Genomic DNA, 22,956 nt, shown 5'->3' with positions numbered 1-22,956 from the left:
TTATGTCCAACAGGTGGACGTCCTATGGCTGATATGATGATGATGATGATCTATATAATGCAACGGTATTAGAAAATTAAGGAGGAAGTCGTATAATACTAAAAATAAATCATCACTGTGTAATGTAAGAAAGAGGGTAACTACGAGATCAGGTAAATTTTAAAATTAAAAGTTTATTAATTATAGAAAGAAAGAAAGAAGAAAGAAAGAAAATACATTTATTTAACGCCATAAAACAAACATAAGAACAAACATAGAACAAATAAAGATATACATGACGCTAAACAGGTCCCCCCCACTCAGCATAATGCCACGGCAAGCCGTGGCGCTGATTTTTAGTGAGGACCTTATCTAAAACTAACTTAAAATTATAACAAAAACACTGACATATTTTTACATATTCCTATTAACAAGTGTTTAATTTACTGGTACAGAGTACGAAACAAAATGTTTTTTTACCGCTTAGGAGTCTCTCTGTATTAAACACATTTGTCAATAAGACAAGTATGTATGTACAGTAAAGTGTTAAAAATATGTACTTATTCAAAGTTTCAAAAATATGTACCACAGACTCTTATTCCGACGCAATAAGGCCGTAGTAACATATTTTTGAGTGGTTCGAATAGATACTTATTTTTGCACTTGACTGTACATAGTTTTAGGATGGTATCTAAACCATCATAAGTTTGTCCTTAAATAAGCTTTATTAAATCGTTATTTCTGAAATCTTTACGACCTTGCTCAAAGTTGTTTGTCGAATATCGTATTAAATTTACGATAAGTGCCCCGAAATCATCTAAATATTTATTTTAATATTAAAAGTTTTTTAAGATACTTTAAATTTGATTAAGTTCATATAGATTCTCGTTAAAGTAATGCTTTTAGTAATCATTTTAATATTATTTGTTACAGTCATCTTTTGTAAATAACTTTGCAAAATTATGTGTTTAATTTATCTGGACTTGAATTGGTACTGGTCTCAAAAAACAATGTTTATTTTTTTAATTTATTTTCATAAAATAGGCGAATTTAAGACATCTATTTGAAGGATTTTGGGTTTAGTTGGGTCTTAAATTTTTTATCCTATTTATAAATTACCGGAATTATAGCTAACCATTTGTTGGCGTTACAAATTACGTTTATCTTTGCCGTCACAATTATTTAAAAAAACGTAGTGTCATCTGTCACCTGTCAGTGTTAGGATTAGGCGGTTTAGTTACATGACGTTTATTAACGATAAAGGTCAAACAAAGGTCAAACGTTATTTTGCAAATATACACACGACCATTTAATATTTTTAACTAAAATGTTATAAAATTAATTTAATACCTATGCCTCGAAATGGTTTTGGAATGAGACCACATTGTAAAAAAAGTGATCAATGCCAATTAGGTTAAGAATCATAATATTGTTGCTTAGTGTAAAGAATCGTTATATGTTAAGGTTGCGTTCCACCAGAGATGTGCAAGGATGTGTTTGCGAAGATGTGTTTTTAATAAACCAATAGAAACACTTCATCACTACCTATCCTCGCCCAGCACCGCTATGGTGGAAATAGCTGAGCGGAGTGAGGCGTAAATGAAGCGTAGTTCCTATTGGGTCGTGAAAAACACATTCCTCGGAACACATTCTCTCACATCTCTGGTGGTAACGGAGCTTTAGGGTCATGGGTTTGAGCCCACCTCAAACTTTTGAGTTTTTAGAAATTTGTGTGTGTAGAAATTTGCTATGAGCTTTTACAAGATAAAAATATGGTAATAACAGGTATTTATTCAACCATTTATTCAAAATTTATTTTTAATGTTAGCATTTGCACAAACGTATTTTTTATTTCATCGTTTGAGACTTTTTTGACGTTTTAAATTTTACTTTCAAAAACCGAATTGCGCAATATTTTTACATTTTGCGCTAGAGTTGTACACGAAAAATAAAACCAAAGGAAGATAAACTCCAACGTACAATTTAATAAATATTTCAATGTCATTATCATACAAAATTTTGAGTTATCTAAATAATTGAGCAATTCCCTAAAAAGCTTTTCAAAGCGCTTGAAGTGCTGGTGTTTTTGAATTTTATATCGTTTTATTCAGGCAAACGTTTTTAAACTCAGACTTCGTTGTAAATTGTGCACTCCAGCAGATACATATAAGGAAAATGAAAATTGAATTTTTACTTCTAAAATAATCAATGTAGGTAAAACATACAAAGTTTTTTTTTTGCTAGTTTGAAGCTGTCCTCAGTGTTGCAACAAAGAATAATTACAAACGAGAGCATACAATATCCTAACTAAATAATGCGATAACTATTAGACTTTGCATAAATAAATATCATGGGACACCTGACACCAATTTACCTAGTCCCAAACTAAGCAAAGCTTGTACTATGGATACTTGGCAACGGATAAACATACTTTAAAAAAAACTAGATGCTTTTAACCAATTTAAATTTAGGATGTAATATTATGTAAGCCAATATTGATTTTACATAAGTGAATTGAATTGAATTGAATTTAACAATATTATACCTACGAGTATTATACATTGTGGAAAAGCAATAAAATATTGAGTATTGAGTGTTGAGTATTGTAGTGTAACTTTAATAACATTAATCAATTTTCAGTAATATTTTCGGTAGCATAATTTTTCTGACGAAACGACAAGTCGAGTTGAAAGATAATATACTACTACTAACTGCTTATATTATAAATGTGAAAGTTTGTTTGTGTGTGTGTGTGTGTGTGTGTGTGTGTTTGTTACTCCATCACGCTAAAATGGCTGGACGGATTTAGATGAAATTTGGTATGTAGGTAGCTGGACGTCTAGAATAACACATAAGCTACTTTTAACAGCTTGGTATAGGGTAATGAAATTTTGGACAATTGTTCTTAACACAATCTCAATGAAGACCACTATCAAAATTCTGGGAATTCCCATGGGAATTTTGTAAAATCTCGAAATTTCAATTGTAATTACCAGATCGAATGGAACTATCATCATTTCATTAATAAACGATAGAAGTCTAAATAGTTACATAGGATTCATCATTCATTTAATTCCTTGCTCTATTATTACTTGTGCAGCTTTGGTTTTGAAACTTATATGTAGATATTTTGAGGGTTTACTTTATAGAAAAACGATTACTTGTAGTTCTTTCGATAGAAAAATAAAACAGAGTCGTCCATAAAAAACAATTTAAACCCTTAGTACGGCGTAGGTACATGTCATGGATTTTTGAATGATATAAAAACTAGATGTTTACTATCAAGTATACGTTTTTAAAATATGTATTTGTGTTAGTAAACCTTAAAAGTACCTAAAAACGAGTAGGTATGTTTTCATCAACCTAACTTGAGCCATTGCTCTTCCCCCCTAAATACTCCATGAGTGCATACAATACCTAAAATAGATTAGCGCTAGAAGCTCAGTGCCCCTTAAAATGGTCAAATTTTTTACGAATCTGTGCAAATATAGTGCGGAACCCTTTTTGTGTCAGTCTGGGTTGCTTTTATCCAGTTTTTTTTAATCCACAGCCAGTATCGTCCCCCGAGCCACGCATGGCCGAAATTAAATTTGTATCGGCACATCGGGCAGAATTGTATTGGACTTTCGAGGATTTATTTCTAAAAATAAAAGCAATATGTTTTGTTTTTTTTTCATTTATATACGGGTTATGTTCTGGTAATATTCAGTTGAATAAGAGTGTGTGTGGGTGAAGGCAAATGCAAAAGCAGAAAGAAATCAAATCATGCGATCGTGAACGTCACCGTCTTAGAGACAATATGTATGTGGCCGTATGAGGTTCCATACCCAAAGGGTAAAAACGGAAACCATATTAGTAAGACTTCGCTGTTCGTCCGTCCGTCCGTCCGTCTGTCACCTTGGCGGAGTCTTAGTGATAGATAGGGTCCCGTTTTCACCCTTTGGGTACGGAACCCTAAAAAGATGGTTCTCAGTTAGTCGATTATGTCCATTACGGGAGAGGGGTTCCGTATTATTCTGAATCTGAGCACAACGCGACTAAGTTGAGATAAGTTATCCATACGAAAAATGCACAGTTCCCGAGTGAACAGCGAAGCCGCGGGTAAAGCTAGTTTAATGAATAATAAACTCACTTAATGCTAGGTGAGCTAGATAATGAGTAGGATCTACCAATTGATTATAGCGTATATGCGTATGGTATGGAGAGGCTATTACTGTGCTGAACAAGAAAATTAATTAGGAAACTAGGCCATGCGTTTGGGCACAGTTAACTATTAACAGTATTCTAAGGGGCTATTTCACCATCCATTGATTAGTCTTAACTGACGATTAAATGTGATGCCGACTCCGTCTATTCGAACAAAACAAATATAGACGGCATCACATTTAACCGTCAGTTAAGACTAATCAATGGCTGGTGAAACAACCCCTAAACCGGTGCCCGATTTTTTTGCTACCGTCCCGACCCATTTCCAAACAGGCCTTTGTATGTAATGATAGCCTGTACTGTACTGTACTGTAGATTTTGATGTCGTTTTTACGATTATTTGTTAGAGTTCCTGTGTTCCAACCAGATAACTAAAACTGTATCAGAATATTCGATCATTTTAAAAAAAGTGTCTAGAAAAATGAGACGGTTAAAACGCAGGAATAATCGCCCTTCACTGGTCGCATAACTGCCACTAGAATTTTCCATGGTTATTTTTAAAACCAAAACAGGCTTGTATTTGATCACAATCGTGGTTGTGTGTCAGTGTGTGTGTGTGTGTGTGTGTGTTTTTCTTACTCTTTTACGCAAAAAAAAATCGATGATTTTGGTAGAATTTAGTGTATAGATGGTTGAATAAAATAAGACATAGGCTATTACGTTTCATCGCAATATTCCCGTAGGATCAGAATGAAAATAAAATAATAAATAGGATGGACGAGTATCAGTGTTGTAATACAGCCGTTTGCCTGGTGGTTTGACCTATGGCCCCGCAAGCAGCGAATCGTGGGTTCAAACCCCGGCTCGCACCTCTGAGATTTTCGAAATTCATGTGCGAAACCTCTGAGATTTTCGAAATTCATGTGCGAAATTTCATTTCAAGTGGAATTCGCGATGAGCTTTACGGTGAAGGAAAACATTGTTAGGAAACCTACATAAACCTGCGAAGCAATTCAATGGTGTGTGTGAAGTTCCCAATCCGCACTGGGCCCGCGTGGGAACTACGGCCCAAGCCCTCTCATTCTGTGCCCAGCAGCGCGACGTATATAGAAAGGTATATAGGTGGGCTGGGATGAATTTACTTACACTACTGCTTTATGCCACTACTGTGTGTGTACTAATTACGCGCCTCAAATGAGGAGGACTTGATCTACCGCGCGGATATGTATACTATTACTCGTTCACAGCTACTCAAAAATAGATCTTAGCCCGTATACTTTAAAGTTGAATTGAAAACACATATTTTATTCAATGTATAGTAAGCTATATACCTATTCGTTCAGCACCTCTAAATTAGAGTTTAACCTTTAATTTACAGTTTTGTTGGAAACATATTATGTTTTGTTCAAAGGTACGAGTACAAAGTTTGTAATAGGCAGAAGTAGCCTCTTGTCTTTGATTAATATTTAATCAAAGCCTCTCGTGATTCAATCGTGGTTTGTTTTGAATCTTGGACATTCGTTTGACACGGTGTCTACTTCCTGTAGAAGTCATCGGATTGCAATAGTGGAGGAGATTCCTGTAACTGAATAGAGCTAATTAGAAGCCTGAATGAAATCTATTTTTAAGCCTTAACACACTTCAAAGATTTACAACCTGTTAGTATTCTCCCTCCTATGTCAAAAAAACTGAAGATTTATAGTCTCCATGCAGCTAGCGGAATACTAAAAAAAAACAACATTCTACCTCATAATCAATTGGGTATTACAAACAAGTGCAGCACAGCAACTGGTTTTCTTGATGTTGTTGATGATGATCCCCTCAGCTTGATGAAAAAGCTAGAATCCTTGCTCCAATGGACTTCTCATACGCATTTGACACTATAACAATTTGTTGTTACTATCGAAACTGAGCTATTCTAATTTTAACCTGGAGACTGTTAATAGGTTTGCAATGTGCTGAGCAGCTTAAATTCGCGGACTGTTGAGGTGTATCAATGATTTTTGATCAGTCCATGGTTACTAGAGGGTTGTCCTAGGGATCAATTTTGGGGCCTGTCTTGTTTATATTGTACAGCATGGATATAATTGTCAGTGTTCGTAATTGTAGATGTCACTTTTATGCCAATGACTTACAAATCAATGCTTCATTTAAGCAAGAAAATAACTAACATACCTGTTGCCAGGTTGAATTAGGATCTCAGTTGGATTGCCGTGTGGTCTGGGAAAAGCAGTCAGGTCTTGAACCTATTAAGAGGTTGTCAAGTGAAATAAATTCATTTGAATTTGTATTTTACAATCAAAGTTTGTGGGACTTCGGGAAGAGCCATCAAATAGCGGGCATTACATCTCGTGATGCTCAGTGTGTCTAGTGAATGCAATCCAGGGATTTTTAGTATAAGTATAGATACCGGGATCCCAGCACCTTTCATACTAAAAATCCCGGATTGGATTCCCTACGTGTCCGAATTGGAATTTATATTAACTAAAAGGACAGTACTTAAGATGTACCATAAAATAATTTTAGTGTTATGCTTACATTCTTAATAATGAAAGCTTACCTAATTATAACTATAAAATGCCCAATTAACTACTAAATTACTATAATACCTTAGGAAATTACCATCTAACGCTCTAGCTAACAAACTAAACCCTTCATTGAATTAATAAAATCACTCTATTTTCCCCTCACACACCCTGCAGCTGTGAAAGGGTTAAAGGGAAAGTGGTCTTATATTTATTAAGCCAAGTAGCATTTTAGATTGCTTTCGCAAGTATACCTTCTTGGAATTATTTAATAAATTCCTTTCAAACGTATTCACACGTGACGCACACAGATGTAAAATTGCTACAAGTGGCTTAAATGACAGTGGTGTGGAGTAAAAAGTTTCATTAGACAACCCGGAGAGTGAAAGAAGAGTAAAGTATGTCTTTGCATTTAAATTCTTGGAGTTAGTGTGCACAAACTTTGCCATACTGGACGACTAACGCGTTAAGTAAAAAAATGTAGGCAATTCCGTAGGAATTGAGTTGTTAAGATGACGCGGCACCGTAAGTAGTAACTTATATAAATATTAATGTTACTACAAATCATAGTGCTTTTCATTTATGTATATAACACATAAAAAGGCATCCATACAAAACTTCTTGTTTCTAGATTTAGCGGTTAATATTTCAGAATAAAAAGGTTTCGCTTTATTCTCAAGATTCAGCTATCAATCATTCCAGGATTTAACTTAATTCTCATGGATGAATTCTAAACAATTGTGAAGATGGTTAATATCGCGAAACTTTATACTCGCACGTTGCGATCCTGAATTCCTGAAAAGATATCGGGATAAAAATTAGCCTATGTGTTATTCTAGAAGTCCATTTATCTACATGCCAAATTTCATCTAAACTCGTTAAACTATTTCGGTTTGAAAGACTAATTAAGACACACAATCACAAACTATTATTCATCATCATCATCATCATCATCTCAGCCGTAGGACGTCCACTGTTGGACATAGGCCTCCCCCACAGACCTCCAGTTGCTTCGGTTGGCAGCGGCCTGCATCCACCGTAAACCTGCGGCTTTAACCAGGTCATCCGTCCATTTTGTTGGTGGACGTCCTACGCTGCGCTTGCCGATCCGCGGCCTCCACTCGAGAACTTTTCAGCCCCAACGGCCATCCGTTCTCCGTGCTATATGGCCCACCCATTGCCACTTCAACGAGCTAAACTATTATTAGTAGAACTAATTTAATACAATGCATTATTAACAGTAGCAATGCATTATTAACAGTAGCAATCCAAAATGAATGAAATGAATGAAGGAAGTGAAGTTCCCAATCCGCACTGGGTCCGCGTGGGAATTATGGCCCAAGCCCTCTTGTTCTGAGAGGAGGCTTGTGCCCAGCAGTGGGACGTATTATAAGCTGGGATGATGACGATGATCCAAAGCAGACCTAACTTCGCCATTATCTGATATCTAAATCACTTCTAGCAACTAAATATCCAACACGGAATGTCAAGCCAGGCATAAGGTGCAATTTCCTTTGAATAATTCTAACAATTTGCCTCCCTGCTGACTTAAATCTAAACAGTAATAAACGTCAGTGTAACTAAAGAAAAATGTGTTTTGCGACAGTTTATTACGGCCATCTTGAATTTTGTTTCCCTTCGTAATTGTGGGATGATGTGTGAGATTTTTGATCTGTGGTTTTTTCTGACAGCTTGTTCAGCGAAGTGAGATGGCTTCACTTTATTGATTATCCTTGTTTCACAGGGCATTTCTTAAATAATTATCAGATAGCCCAAAAAAAAACAAAGTTTTTTTACAATTTATTACGATATACATTAAAAGTATATACCAATAGCATATATGTTTTATGTATATGATACATAAACACGGTTGTGACAGATGGTGCCTAGGTCGTGCTCGTGACATTACTGAATGTGGCTGTTTTTCTTCCGTAGTTTTGTTCTTTCGTGACATCCATAAAATCAGATTAGCGGAAAATCAGTATAACTTAAAAGGTAATTTTAAAAATTATATGCATATATAACAATATAACTAAGCATAATAAACAAATCCACAGAGTAATTCAAATGAAATTTAATGTCACAACCACGCATTATACATGTCACGACCATGTACTCAAAAAGTCCGCGGCGGTGACATTTTTTTCATACCATGTTCGTGACAATTTGAAACGTGTTCGGTATAAACAAAAAGACAACCATAGTTTTACAAATCTTAAGTAATTATCTTAAACTACACCTTATTACCTACATAATTATGTTTTAAATAATAACGTGACATTGGTCCTTAGGTTCAAAACTCGTACACGGCGTTGACGCGTTAAGGTTGTCCTTTTATTAAAATAAATGATTTTTTTTTTGCGAGATACACACTACATTCAGCCATTTGTATGTCAAAAATTATATTCTAAAATAATACTAGATGTAATTTGCTAATTGAATCAATATACAGTTTACTGATTTTCCCAAAAAAATATACTTAATTCTTACAACTCACACAAAAAAAACGTAAGAATAAGAAATGCCCATAATGTTTTACTTACAAAGCGAATAAGAGTATTAATAATGACAGGTAATTTTATCCTAATCTTCCTACTAATATTTTAAATTTGAAAGTATAGTATTGGACTTAAGACGACCGGATGGTCTAGTGGTTAGAGAACCTGACTACGAAGCTTGAGATCCCAGGTTCGATTACCGGCCGGGGCAGATATTTGTATGAATAATACGAATGTTTGATCTCGGGTCTTGGGTGTTTAATATGCATTTAAGTATTTATCTATATACGTATAAGAATGTTTATCCGTTGCCTAGTATCCATAGTACAAGTTTTGCTTAGTTTGGGACTAGGTCATTTGGTGTCAAGTGTCCCATGATATTATTATTATTACTTGCAGACTGGAGCACTGCATTTCTTAGCAGTTCGCATTATGAAAAGATGAAGCAAAGATGAAACTTTTCTATATTCTGTGTTGGTTGGGTGTGTGTGTCCACACTCTAAGCTCACTTGTTTTAACTAAGATTTATTGTTTCACTTACCAAGTTGGGTTTAACTTGACTTTACTTGCCTCCAAATACGTCAATTTAACCCTGAGTTAGTTGACACGTGGGCCTCGAATGAGCAGAATTATGTAGGGGAAAAAAGGAGCCAAGTACAAGTCAGGGTCTCATAAGAATACTTCCGTACCGCTGTATTAAAGATCAACCAAAACTTTGTGGTAGCTTAGTAGTTTGGCTTATGGTATTTCAAGCAGAGAATCGACAGTACCCATTACGCTGTTACGCTAGTACGCTGGTACAAGAAAGAAAGAAAAAAATTATTCGTGACATGACATGACGTGACGTGACATGGATAAGAATAATAATAAAAATATAATTCGCGCCATCGTGCATCGCGTGCATTCGTATTTGGGCTTGCTAGAACTTTTTTTGGTCTTGCTCGTTTTATTTTCATTAGAAATGTCTGTATTCGCCTTTACAGCATTTTTGGTTTTGAAGTTACATCATATTATAGTCATAATCAAAAACGATGACAATAAAGCTAAGCAGGTGGTAGGACCTTGTGCAAGGTCCGCCCGGATTGCTACCACCATCTTGCTCGCTAATCCTGCCGTGAAGCAGCATTGCTTGCACTGTTGTGTTTCGGCGTGGAGAGTAAGACAGCCGGTGAAATTACTGGCACTTGAGGTATCCATCTTAGGCCTCTAGGTTGGCAACGCATCTGCAATCTCCCTGGTGTTGCAGGTGTCTATGGGCGGTGGCGATCTCTTACCATCAGGAGACTCACTTGCTCGTTTACCATCCAGTCGAAAAAAAAGCTCAAAAGTGAACTCAACTAGAAACGTGTTTTTGTTTGTACATACATAACTACAACGCGGAATATTATACTACATCGCGGTCGAAGCTTCGAGGTAAGTTTAGCAATTATTACCTGATAGTATGTGAATAACGATCATACTTATGTTACGTCGTCACGAACCCCTACGTGTACCTACAAGTAAAGCTGACACGTGGCCAGTTTTTACCCGACTACCCCAAAAAAACTATCAAAACAACAGTAAAGAGATTCTTTAAACAATTTTCTCTTCACTGTGTGAACTCTGATATAACGCTCCATTTAATAATTCACATAATTTACGAACAAATTCGGTGAATTCTGAACAGTCCAAGTTTCTTAGTTAAGGTAACTGTTTAGGAACACTGAAATACGCTACGTAATAACGTGTAAACAGTAGGATAGATTCGAACAGCCGTGGTAGCCTAAAGACGCATTGTAATACACTGTATTTATTCACGCAAATTCAACACACACGCAAACAAGTATAACACAAAATAAAGACGTGTTGGAGGGAGGGCGGAACTTAAAGAAACATCATAGGAATGACCACTATGAGCAAGGTCTAGGTCGGTATGTTAAATTTTTTGATTCTGAGACAAAGACAATACAACCACCAGCTTTTTGTTCTGAGAGGACACCTGTGCTCGAATGATGAATTATGTACGAGCACGCTCGACATTAATGTTAGGCTGACGCTGCACACTGTGTACGTAACACTGTTTACGTAAACTTACGAAATTAAATGTATTTCTTTCATATTATAAATAAAGGTACTCTACCAGGACGGTCACATCTTTTACTAAACAATCCGTTCTTCTAACATTATACCAGTTACAACATCTTCAACATACCTAACTTCGTAAATGTCTCTATTTTCTAGTGTAGACCCTACATTTTTGGTCCTTCTAAGTTTGAAATCTTCACAAAATTTATCGGAGACAAGTTTTAGATTTAAGACGTCTTAAGCTCAATTTATTAGAATGATACACTTTCACATCAGTTTGATCTAGGAATTTTTAAATTAATTTATTTTTTCGTAATATTGCTCTATCATATCGACAATCAACACGGACATCTGAGACAAGAGATCATCTGAAAATAAGCTTAATTTAAATTATTTAGATGAAAGATCTGTAATAGGTAACACATGTATTTTTTATTCCAATTTTCCACGGAATCGGGTTTAATTTCGATATTTTAATAACCAAGTTTCGAGACGTAGACATGAAATTGAATACGGCGGGGTTATGTAATATCAATCTAAACCAAAAAAAATTTTTGGGAGTCCTAATAGGAGTTTTTGCGGAATCCTTGAATTTCAATTTATTTAAATTCCAGATGTAACAAAAGGCTAGGTTAATTAATAAAAGTTTCATGAAGCCGATACACATTTTACAGTCGAAATAATACTGTTGTAATTTATTATTCGTAAACTTATTTTAGTTTCAATTCTTTGAACACCTATCATTCAAATCAATTTCACACTGAGGCAAGAATAATGTCATAAAAGACTTTTCACGTCATCTTGACATTCACAATTTCCGGCATCTCCTTTTGCCGTTGTAAATCATGTTTTTTGACGTTTATTATATTATCTGCTATTATAACAGACAGAAGACGTTTTGGATCGTACCTGTCGCGATACAAAATTCTTTTAAACTGGCTTTATCCCGCGGCTTCTTAACATGTAGGAATAACAATAAAAATAGAATTAAAAATAAATTATAAAAATAAATTTTCGTATCTCATGAGAATTTACGTAATAAGCCGCAGTGCATTTCTATACTCGATAAGATAATCGAGAAATTTAACTGAACAAAAAAGTCACAATAAACCGCCCAGCGCTGCCCTACCTTACCTTTATCTCGCTACGATACAATGCAAGGAATAGATACAATTTTTCTCTTCTAAACAAATTAAACCTGTACAAGGTAATCATCAATATCTGTTGAAAAATAAGCAAGATATGACCGAATTAAGTTTGCATTCTCTTTCTGGAAAAAATAAATTTAGTATGGACTTTCTATGGTCACCGTAGCATATTTACGAGTACGTGCTCGTTTGCCATCCAGTCGGATAAAAAAAAAAAAACGTAGTCCATGACTCCATCTAATCGGCAATTTAAAACGTCCATGGCTTTTTTTTAGGACATTTAAAAAAATCTTTCACAACTCGTTTTGTCAAAATTCAATTCAAAATTCAAAGATTTATTCAGTAAATAGGCCGCAATGGGCACTTTTACACGTCATTTTTTTAAACTACCAGCGCTTTCGGAAAGACCATCATTGCCAAGAAGAATGCGCCGCAAGAAACTTGGCAGAAAGTCATTTTTTCATAAAAATATAATTACAAATAAAATACTTAAAAACTATATTATACAATTAAAGAAAAAAATACAAAAACTAATAATAAAAGAAATACAGGGATGTATGGGTCCCTTAGTTAAAATACTAAACACTAACTATATCTACGTTCAGGGGAAGTGTAGAATGCTTCCACCGTCATAAATTTTAAAATAATAATAACAATAATTTAGTTCTGAAATATACATTTCAGGTCAAGTAACCATTAAGCTTTTGGATTTCGAAACAATAAAGGTTGATTTTAACGTTCAATCAACTTTGTCAATGCATTTCGCGTTTTCATTTAACAAAATGAAGCTAAAAACTTCAACTACGTTTAAAATCCCAACACATTACAGACTAAACTCAGAACTAACTCTATGCATATATGGACAAACAAGGGATTTGAACAAAAGCTTGCGTTCCGCATAAGCTCAAAAACAACATCGTCCTCAGCGTAGTAAAAACCGGGTTACTACACTACGGTCTAGCGCTTGCCTCCATCGTAAATTTCCCACTTAGTTCTAATAAATTACCCCTGTTGCATTTTTGCTGACGGTGCTTCGGGAGAGCTGACGTAGTTTCACTATTAAAGGATTTTCTGAATTTAATATTGAAGGAACACGGAGGAGGTTGGATAAATTTATCACCTAGCTTTGAAAGTTACCTGTAGTTTGTCTTTATTACAGCCACAGCACGCAAATATTAAGCCACCAGTTGATAGCACAGTGGTTAGAGAACCTGACTGCGAAGCTTGAGGTACCGGGTTCGATCCCCGGTCAGGACAGATTTGTATGAAAAATAAAAATCTTGGGTGTTAAATATTATTATACTAGAGGTTACCCGCGGCTTCGCACGCGTAAACTATTCGGTCTGGTAGTTACTTTTGCTATTTCCGGGATTTTACAAAATTCCCCTGGGAATTCCCAAAGTTTAAATCATGGTCTTCACTGAAATTGTGTTAAGAACAACTGTCCAAAACTTCAAAAGGCTAAACCCACCGGTTGAAATTGTTAGATTTTATCCCTATCCCGTGGGAATATCGGGATAAAAAGTATCCTATGTTTTAATTCAGGCTATAAACTAACTTTTTGCCAAATTTTATCCAAATTCGTCAGGCCGTTTCAGCGTGAAGAAGTTACAAACATGCTCACTCACTCACAAACTTTCGCATTTATAATATTAGTAGGATATTGAACTATGTAAGAAGAAGTGTACCTTTTCTTATTTTGAAATTTTGAAAAAAATATGGTTTTTCCTACTCAGAATCAAGAGCACAATCGATTCCGATAGGGTTAGAAAAATGACAGTTTTGCGACGTTTTTTTCTTACACTCAGTATGGGCGTGACAAAACTGACTCACAAAATTTTGTATGAATAAATGGGGTCATTTTTTTAAACGATCGGAATCGATTGTGCTCTTGATTCTGAGTAGGAAAAAACATATTTTTCCACACACACACACACACACACACACACACACACACACACACACACACACACACACACACACACACACACACACACACACACACACACACACACACACACACACACACAAACATCACGCCTGTATTCCCAAATGGGGTAGGCAGAGCACACGAAACGTTACCGCTTCGGAGCCATTTTTAGCAATTTTAGGTATATTTTTTCCAATATTTAAAACAAAGAAACGGTACACTTTTTTTTAAAACGCCCATTTACGAGTAGGAATCTAGTCTTTAAGTTCAAAACAATACAATACAATGACACTTTAAGTATTAAACGGGTTCATATCTCTCGCTCGCATTTAACTGTTGAAAGTCAAAATGTAATGTTTGTCAGAATGTATTCTCAGATTGGTTCTTTATCATAATCATTTTACTCTGAATCCAATAATTGTTCAGAATTGTTATAAAACAAACCTAACATACATTTTAAAAATTTTAGAAAAATTAACGGTTTCAGTGGGATAAAAATTATGACAAACAATAATTCTGACAAACATTACATTACGGCTTGCGAAAATTATGCAAACTTTGGCGCGCCTTTATTAAACACCAACACATTGCAATATTAAAACAGGTATATAGAGATCTTAACCGATCTTGAGAATATATTTATAATGATACCTCCTGAGATGAAAGGCACGGCACGTCAAACCGAACTAGGGTAGGCAAGCTCGAATCGATCTTGTTAAATAATTAAGGCATATAGTTGACACCTGAGCTCGCTTACCAGGCACTTACCAGGTGTGAGGGCGTTTCGTGTAATCTGTAATGAGAGAAAAGCTTAAGTAATATTCAAAAAGCGGATGGTTTTGCTTCAATTTATGAGCAAAAAGCTTTTACATTTTTAAACCTTAGTCTGTTTCTTTAAAAGATTTTTGACGCAGAAAATGTGGCTCTTTCGGCAAAATATTTTTTACAAATGATTCATTTTTCAATTGTTTCTTATGGACGAACGATTATTTTTGAGTTGCCTGCGGGCAACCTGTGGATGCAAGTTGCAAGTGGTCGTTCATGTGGCATTCTAAGAGGAAGCCTTCGTTCAATGGTGGACCTCTTCCGGCTGATAATGATGACTTTTGCTGACTGTACCTGCATTGTCATTTAATAGTACATTGTGTCTTAAGGGCGGTAAATAAGGAATTACGAACGAGAATTAAGGTCGAGGGTTTTATTTGGGGGGTTGCAACCAAGGTAGCCTGCATGTTACGACACTGTTTACGAGCAAGTGTGATGAAAAATACATTGTCAACCATGTCAAGTCAATCCGATCACTAGAAGTGGGTGATAACCGAGTTACGAGATTTAAATTGATCTAGGAACAAACATACTAGGCGTAACTAACATCCGAATGTGACTTTGTCCCATTCAGGTTAGAGACCCTAGGTCAGTGACGGACTAAGAGGGGGGGGGGGGGCAGCGGGGGCAGTCCGCCCCGGACCCACACCTAGGGGGGCCCCGGTTTGGCAATGGCAAGCATAGAAAAAATAAGTTTTTGCGTGACGGATGTCGCTTCACTTGTAAATGTTTATGTAGTGTTCACGTGGTAAAGTTAAAGATCGCCCCGGGCCTCAATAAGTCTTAGTCCGCCATTGCCCTGAGTCCATGGAGGCCTAGTGGTTTGAGGCTTCATAAGGAAATTACAACGGGGCTAGTCGATGTCACAAGGGACCGAAGAGCTGGCAGCTTCCTCGGTAGAAGAATTAGCTTAGCTATTCAGAGAGGAAACGCTGCCAGCATCTTTGGAAGCACGCCTGTTTCGTAACATATTTAAGTATTAAATTTTTTGTTCATGATAAGGTGCTTACAAGTTTGTTTTTGTTATCGTTCGTTAATACATTTTGTACATTATTCATTGCAAGAATAGGTTTTTTTGTTTTGAGATTTTCTTCTATGACATTTTAGCTGGAGGTAATTAACTATTTAAAGTTTATACCAACTGTATTTTACATGCAATGGATCCATTTCGTTATGTACAATACATTGTTATTGTGTTTTATGTAACTCCACCTATACTAACTCTGTATCTTAATAACAAATATTTCAAGTTTTATAAAAGCTCATAAAAATAAGCAATGTTTTTAATTTCCTAATATAATACCAATGAAACCTAGCCTTAAATATTTAGTTTTCAATTTGATGATATTGTATTTACGAACACTGTATTCCATACCATCGCCAAACCGTAACCAAGTAATAAATAATTGAGAGTGCTACATTTATATCGTAATTACAACCCCCGGGCCTAGAATTACGAGAAATTATTAACTTATTATATTACATACAAGGTTACAATGTTAATAACGAGACCTGAGCCCTGTAATTAGGTATAGTATAATATTTAATGTTTGAAGAAAACTAAATTTTGTTTAATACAATATTGTTGTTTCTGTTACAGGTATGGAAGCTTCAGTTTAGAGGATTTTTTTTTGTGAGAACGGTGGACTTTCATCTTTATTGTAACTTTTAGATGGTAAGTACTTTATTTTTTATATTTATTACCCACCAACCCACCTAATAATATCAAAATTTAAGCAAAGGCGAATCGTCAAAATCAAAGTAATTTTGGATGCAGTCTTTTTATTAAATGTTGTCTTTTAAAAAAAAGAACGCACCGGAAAATTATGGCATAATGTCTTCGGTCTTGTTGTATTTTTGCCTTTATCAATATTCAGAATTAAAAAAGCATCAGCCATGGACCATAACACGTCCAAAAAAACATATTTCAAATTTGTTTTTCAAACACTGGCAGTTAAATTACAAAATAAATATATTTTTAATCTCTACTTCATCCGCAGTGCAGTGTTAATATTAATTACATTTTGCAAAAAACAAAGCTCACTTTAAAAGTGTCAATATTAATAAGTATCTCATTAACAATAACTACAAGTGATTATGTAATATTTCCACGACAAATAAAACAGCATTCACTTCACCCAATCAACAAAAAGCCGTATAAACAAAAAAAACTAATTTAGCCAAAGCCCAACTTTCGCTAACTTTATAATACGTCCGTGATTGATGGCATATTGTCGTCGTTAGAAAAAAAACAATGCTTGTCTCTGGACTTCGGAGCATCTATCATATGTGGACGCTTGGAGTGCATTAATCATTTTTATTGGACAAGCGAATACCTTCATTGATTGGCTGATGAGAAAAACTGCCATTAACAGAGTTGATGAGGCGTTTTTGTGCCAGTAACGCATGTGAGAGCTCTTCTGTTTAAATTTAAATGAACGCTCGAATTTTTAAATTTGGAGTTCGATGCTGTCTGGATTTTGAGTTATGGTGATTGTGGAGTTTAATATTAAATGTGTATTTCAATATTATATTTATGCAATTTAATTTTTATGCTCACGTGGTACATCGTGCATTAATTATAAAATTATCATTAAACCATTCAGTTTATTGGTTATGTCTACGTAAAAGTAAATAAATAAATATCATGGGATACTTTGACACCAATTGACCTAGTCCCAAACTAAGCAAAGCTTGTAGGTACTATAGATACTAGGCAACGGATAAACATACTTATATAGATAAAGACATACTCAATTAAATCAGTGCACCTTCAGTGAATACTTTTAAAAACAGACTTGATAAGTACTTTGAAGACAATTACACAAGTGAACAATGATATGCACGCATCAGCTATAAGCTGCCTGTGCATTATATAAATAATAATAATAATAATACATATTAAACATCCAAGACCCGAGCACAAACATTCGTATTATTTTTACAAATATATCTGCCCCGGCCGGGAATCGAACCCGGGACCTCAAGCTTCTTAGTCAGGCTCTCTAACCACTTGGCCATCCGGTCGTCAGAAAATTCGTGCAAGTAACAAAATTTGGTCCAGTGGTGGTGTAGCGGTATAGCACGCTGCACGGAATGCTAAGGACCTGAGTTCGATTCCCAGCGCTGGTCTCTTTTTCTGGTTTTTCTGTGCATCTGTTTCAGTTGGTATTTTCGATATAGGTTTAACGGGATGACCGTAAAAGTAACAAAATTTGGAGTTGAAGTAAAAAATACAAAAAGACTCCGAAAAACCAAACTTAATTATGTCGAAGACGTCTTAAATTTCTTCATATAGAATTAATACACTTAATTGTCCGCAGCTTCGCTCGTGTTGTAGAGTTAACTAATTGCAACGTCAAAAACTTAATATTGCTCTTAAAGTTTCCATTTATTTATCACACATCACCCCAGTTTAGTACCTACTACGTTAATAAAAATAGTGTGGATTCGAACAATTACTCATACTTGAAACTCGTACGTTTTACGGCCTCACAATGTACATATAATACAACTTGCACTAAATATTAATTCTATTTTGCAATTGAAAATACGAACTGAAAATATAGATGCACAGAAAAAACAGAAAAATAAGACCATCACTGGGAATCGAACCCAGGTCCTCGGTAATCCGTACCGCGTGCTATACCGCTACACCACTGACTATCTTCAGTTGTTGACGTTTGTTCCGAGTCGACAACTTGTAGGTAGAAAATTCGGATTTAGCGAGTATTTTCAATAAAAAATGGAATAAATTACTGAGTATATATAATGGCGTTGCGAAGTAAACATGTCAAAGTCATCACATCAAAGTGGCGTGAGTGTCACGTCATCACGTGTCACAGGTTTGCATTTCGTTCTCCATTGTGACCTTTTAAGGGCCCCACACACGGTACGATTCGTCGATTTTCATCAGATCGATCGTACAGACGGATCGTACCTTATATGGGGCCCTTTAGGTCTAATTTCTTTGATTATGAGACAGACATACGTAGTCGGTCCCAAAGTTCTGTCACTGGCACATTATTTTTTAAATTTAAAACATGATTTTAAGAAAATTTGATTGAATTCCATTTTTGAATGTTTGTCAATTATTTTAAAACAATAAATAGTCATTCGCTGCAATTTCTCACGATGGAGTGGACGTTGAAAGAAAACCGAATAGCTGTTTTAGCATTGCACCGCTGTGGGCACTCGCCAAGTACCATTTTCAAGTTGCTCAAAAATGTAAATATAACGCTTAGGTTTGTGTACCGTACGATTGACAGGTACAATGAAGTCTCCAGTGTTGAGGACAAGAAAAGAATTGGCCGGCCTCGCTCCGTACAAACACCAGCAGTGATCAAAGCGATCAAGGCACGCATAGCAAGAAATCCTGTCCGAAAACAGAAGTTGATGGCTTTGCAGATGGGTGTCAGTAGAAAAAACCGTCAAAAAGGTTTTAAACGAAGATCTTAGTCTGCGAGCATACAAAAAATAGAGTGGGCACTTACTTAATGCCCGTCTAAAAACAATAAGGTTTAAAAGATCCCGGAAGTTGTTAAAGCGGTACGCGAAAAATCGACACCGTGATATCCTCTTTACAGACGAAAAGATTTTCGATATTGAAGAGAAGTACAATAAACATAATGATAGAGTGTACGCTAGGAGCTCTGAAGAGTATTCTCTGATCTTATTACGGGCCAACTGAGGTTCATTTTTGCGAAAAAGGGGTCAAAATCAGTGCGAAAGTGTACCAAGAGACGGTTTTGGATAAGCATGTCAAAGATCTGCCCAACACGCTATTTTCAGGTCATAATTTTGTGTTCCAGCAGGATTCTGCGCCAGCACACAAAGCCAAGACCACTCAAGCCTGGTTTGGCCGTCAAAAAATCGACTTTATAAGACACGAAGATTGGCCTTCCTCCAGTCCGAACCTTAATCCTCTGGACTTTAAAATTTGGCAGGTCTTAGAGGGGAAGGTCTGTGCTAAACCCCATAAAAATTTGGAGAGCCTGAAGTCATCTTTAAGAAAAGCAGTCGCTGAAATAGACATGAAAATGGTGCGTGCTGCGATAGACGACTGGCTGCGCCGATTAAGGGCCTGTATTAAAAACAAAGGAAGTCATTTTGAATAATTTTAAGTACTTAAATTTATTTTTTTATTAAATGTACTTTAAATTGGTATATAATTTATTAAAAACTGATTGGTACTTTTGTTTTTATCATTATTTTCATTTGTGACAGAACTTTGGGACTGACTACGTAGTTATTTGGGCAAATAAGATTTAGGAGAAATATCTACTGGTGAAATACCGATACGTAGGTTAGCCGTTAAAGTGTTTGTGATAATAATTAAGGCTGGGAATATACCTACGTCAGATTTTTCGATAAGTACGACAGTCTTTACTGGCAAAAAATTTTTTCAAACATATTAATGAGTCTACATTTTACCCGAGCGAAGCCGGGTTTTCATCTAGTAATTAAATAAAGTTCACAACTAACAGAGTTTACGTAACAAAATCAGCAAAAAACTGAGAAAACTAGATACAACACGCATACACACACACACTTCCGCGAAACCCTGATAAATCTCTCCAAGTTCACGTTTGACGCATTTTTGAAGGTTGTGTTTCATTATCCAGGCATCAGAGGCGCTGTCATCTACGATAACAGGTGACGTTTTAAATGTGTATTCCTGTCTTTACCTTGCTTAAAACCAGCATCAAAACCACACTAAACAAGCACTATACATGCACGGTGCAACTAGATACAATGGATGCAAATGGAAGCAGTACTTCAAGAAATCGAGTGCCAATACGTCGCTCCTGTCATCTGCAAGCGCAATTTGCGAGTTATCGACGTACTCGTGCAAATACCTGGTACGTGAAATACCTGGTTGAAATACCAGGTATTTTTGAGACGTGTTATGAAGCTCTCGTGGTATTTGCGAGAATCACGTGCTTTGCAAATTTGGGTTGGCGAGAACGTTTTGACGATAGAGTTTGCGTAATTTGTAATACTCTAGATAGGTTACAGTCTGTTGCGTTTTAGGTAACTGGTTCGTCGAATTTCTACTTCATCGAATGCTCGTTTCACCGTATGCTTGGTTCGTCGATTTATTGCGTCGCTAAATTTTTGTTTCTTTGTTCTGTTGTTTTTGTGAACATATTTATGATTAACTGGTTTATTAAATAGTAAACACTCTAATTTTCTCTTTCGTGGGGATTCTAGTACTTAAATCTGCTGATAATACCCACTTATACTTCAAAAGGGACCTAAGGTTAAAATTTCAGCTTTATAGATTTTCTTTACCCGAAAAAATATACAATTTATATTAATTTGTAAAATAAGGTAATATATTAAGTATTTTGTCAATGCTGCAGTGGCTTTTTTTAGATATAGCTTAGTTTTTAATGTAGATTATTTCTGCTTTTTGTTTTATTTTTATATATATTTGATGTGTGCAATGTGCATTATAACACGGATAATCCAATTCTTCCACACGGTGCATTATTGGCGCATACAGAATAGCGCATATTGGGAATTGCCAGACGGTGGCACCGAGACGTGATCTGTGGCAGCACAGCATACCACCGGCGAACAATACGTCACTATTAAGAAAACTGAATCACATATCAGGGTGGAACCAGGGGGGAATCATAGTCAATTTCGTTATGATTTCTTTGGCAGGTCAATATGACATCAGTAGACAAAAGTTCCACCTATTTACTTACGCTATTCATTTTCCTGACTGTACATCCTTATGTATAAGTAACTCTTTATTAAACACGTAAAAACAGATTACAGTGAGAAACAGATGTACAAAGATGAACTTCACGTATAAAGGGATCTCTTACATTACAGTCAACTTTTGAACCATTGACAAGACAACAGTTAGAAACGTATCATGAAAAAAAGCTTTATACCTAAAATTAACCTAAATACATTGATTCACGCTAGTAAATGTAACAATAAATACACACGACACTATCGAACTTCAAGAGAAAAATCTCAGCTGACTATTTCGACAACACTTACACAAAATTAAAAAAACAGCATTACAACTTAATTTAATTCTAATATAATTAATTTATCATACATTTTTTTTTTTTTGTTTATTGATAGATTATTTGGATTTATATTATTTAGGTAATTACTTTTTTGAGTAAATTTTGTTATATTACTAGCCGTTACCTGCGACTCCGTCCGCGTAGAATTTGGTTTCGTTATCCCGCGGGAACTATGCAATTTTCCGGGACAAAAACTATCCTATGTCCTCCCCCGGGACACAAACAATCTGTATACCGAATTTCACCTAAATCGGTTCAGCGGTTTAGACGTAATGAAGTAACAAACAAACAAACAAACAGACTTACAAACTTTCGCGTTTATTATATTAGTGGTGAAAATAAATAAAAACTAAACTTAATTTAACTTGTTGCCGCATTGATATTACTCTGACTACTGTGACAATCGGATTCTTGGAAGGTATGACTGCAATATTATCGCGATTAGATATACGATAAAGATATGAAAAACTGGAAATATCGTGGCCCGAGTCCGATCTCATGAATGCTTAATTTTAAATGGCAGTAAGCATAAACGCTATAAAAGAAAGACTAGCTGTTACTCGCGTTTTCATTTACGAAGAATACTTTTGTAAACGAGCTTTGCGGTGAAGGAAAACATCGTGAGGAAACCTGCGAAGCAATTCAATGGTGCGTGTGAAGTTCCCAATCCGCACTGGGCCCGCGTGGGAACTATGGCCAAGCCCTCTTGTTCTGAGAGGAGGCCTGTGCCCAGCAGTGGGACGTATATAGGCTGGGATGATGATGATGATGATGACTTTTGTAAAACTG

At 35.7% G+C, this 22,956-nt stretch overlaps 2 protein-coding genes across 4 annotated transcripts in view; both read left to right on the top strand.

Annotated features, from left to right (window-relative positions):
- The window catches only part of LOC141432872 (protein turtle homolog A-like), a 414,047-nt gene that overhangs the window by 76,625 nt on the left and 314,466 nt on the right, over positions 1–22,956 (top strand). For 2 of the 3 annotated variants that reach the window (XM_074094682.1, XM_074094680.1), the window contains exon 2: positions 16,716–16,790. The exons of the other annotated variant lie outside the window; for it this stretch is intronic. The gene's annotated coding sequence lies outside the window, so the exon portion shown is untranslated. The remainder of the gene's footprint in view (positions 1–16,715; positions 16,791–22,956) is intronic. 3 annotated transcript variants of the gene reach the window in all.
- LOC141432896 (SCP2 sterol-binding domain-containing protein 1-like) overlaps positions 1–22,956 on the top strand; it is a 532,736-nt gene that overhangs the window by 430,446 nt on the left and 79,334 nt on the right. The window lies entirely within an intron of this gene.

Source organism: Choristoneura fumiferana, chromosome 11 (assembly GCF_025370935.1).
Source record: "Choristoneura fumiferana chromosome 11, NRCan_CFum_1, whole genome shotgun sequence".
NCBI classification, from domain to species: domain Eukaryota; kingdom Metazoa; phylum Arthropoda; class Insecta; order Lepidoptera; family Tortricidae; genus Choristoneura; species Choristoneura fumiferana.
Note: the sequence above shows the minus strand (reverse complement) of the source record. Positions and strands in the feature narration are given on the sequence as shown.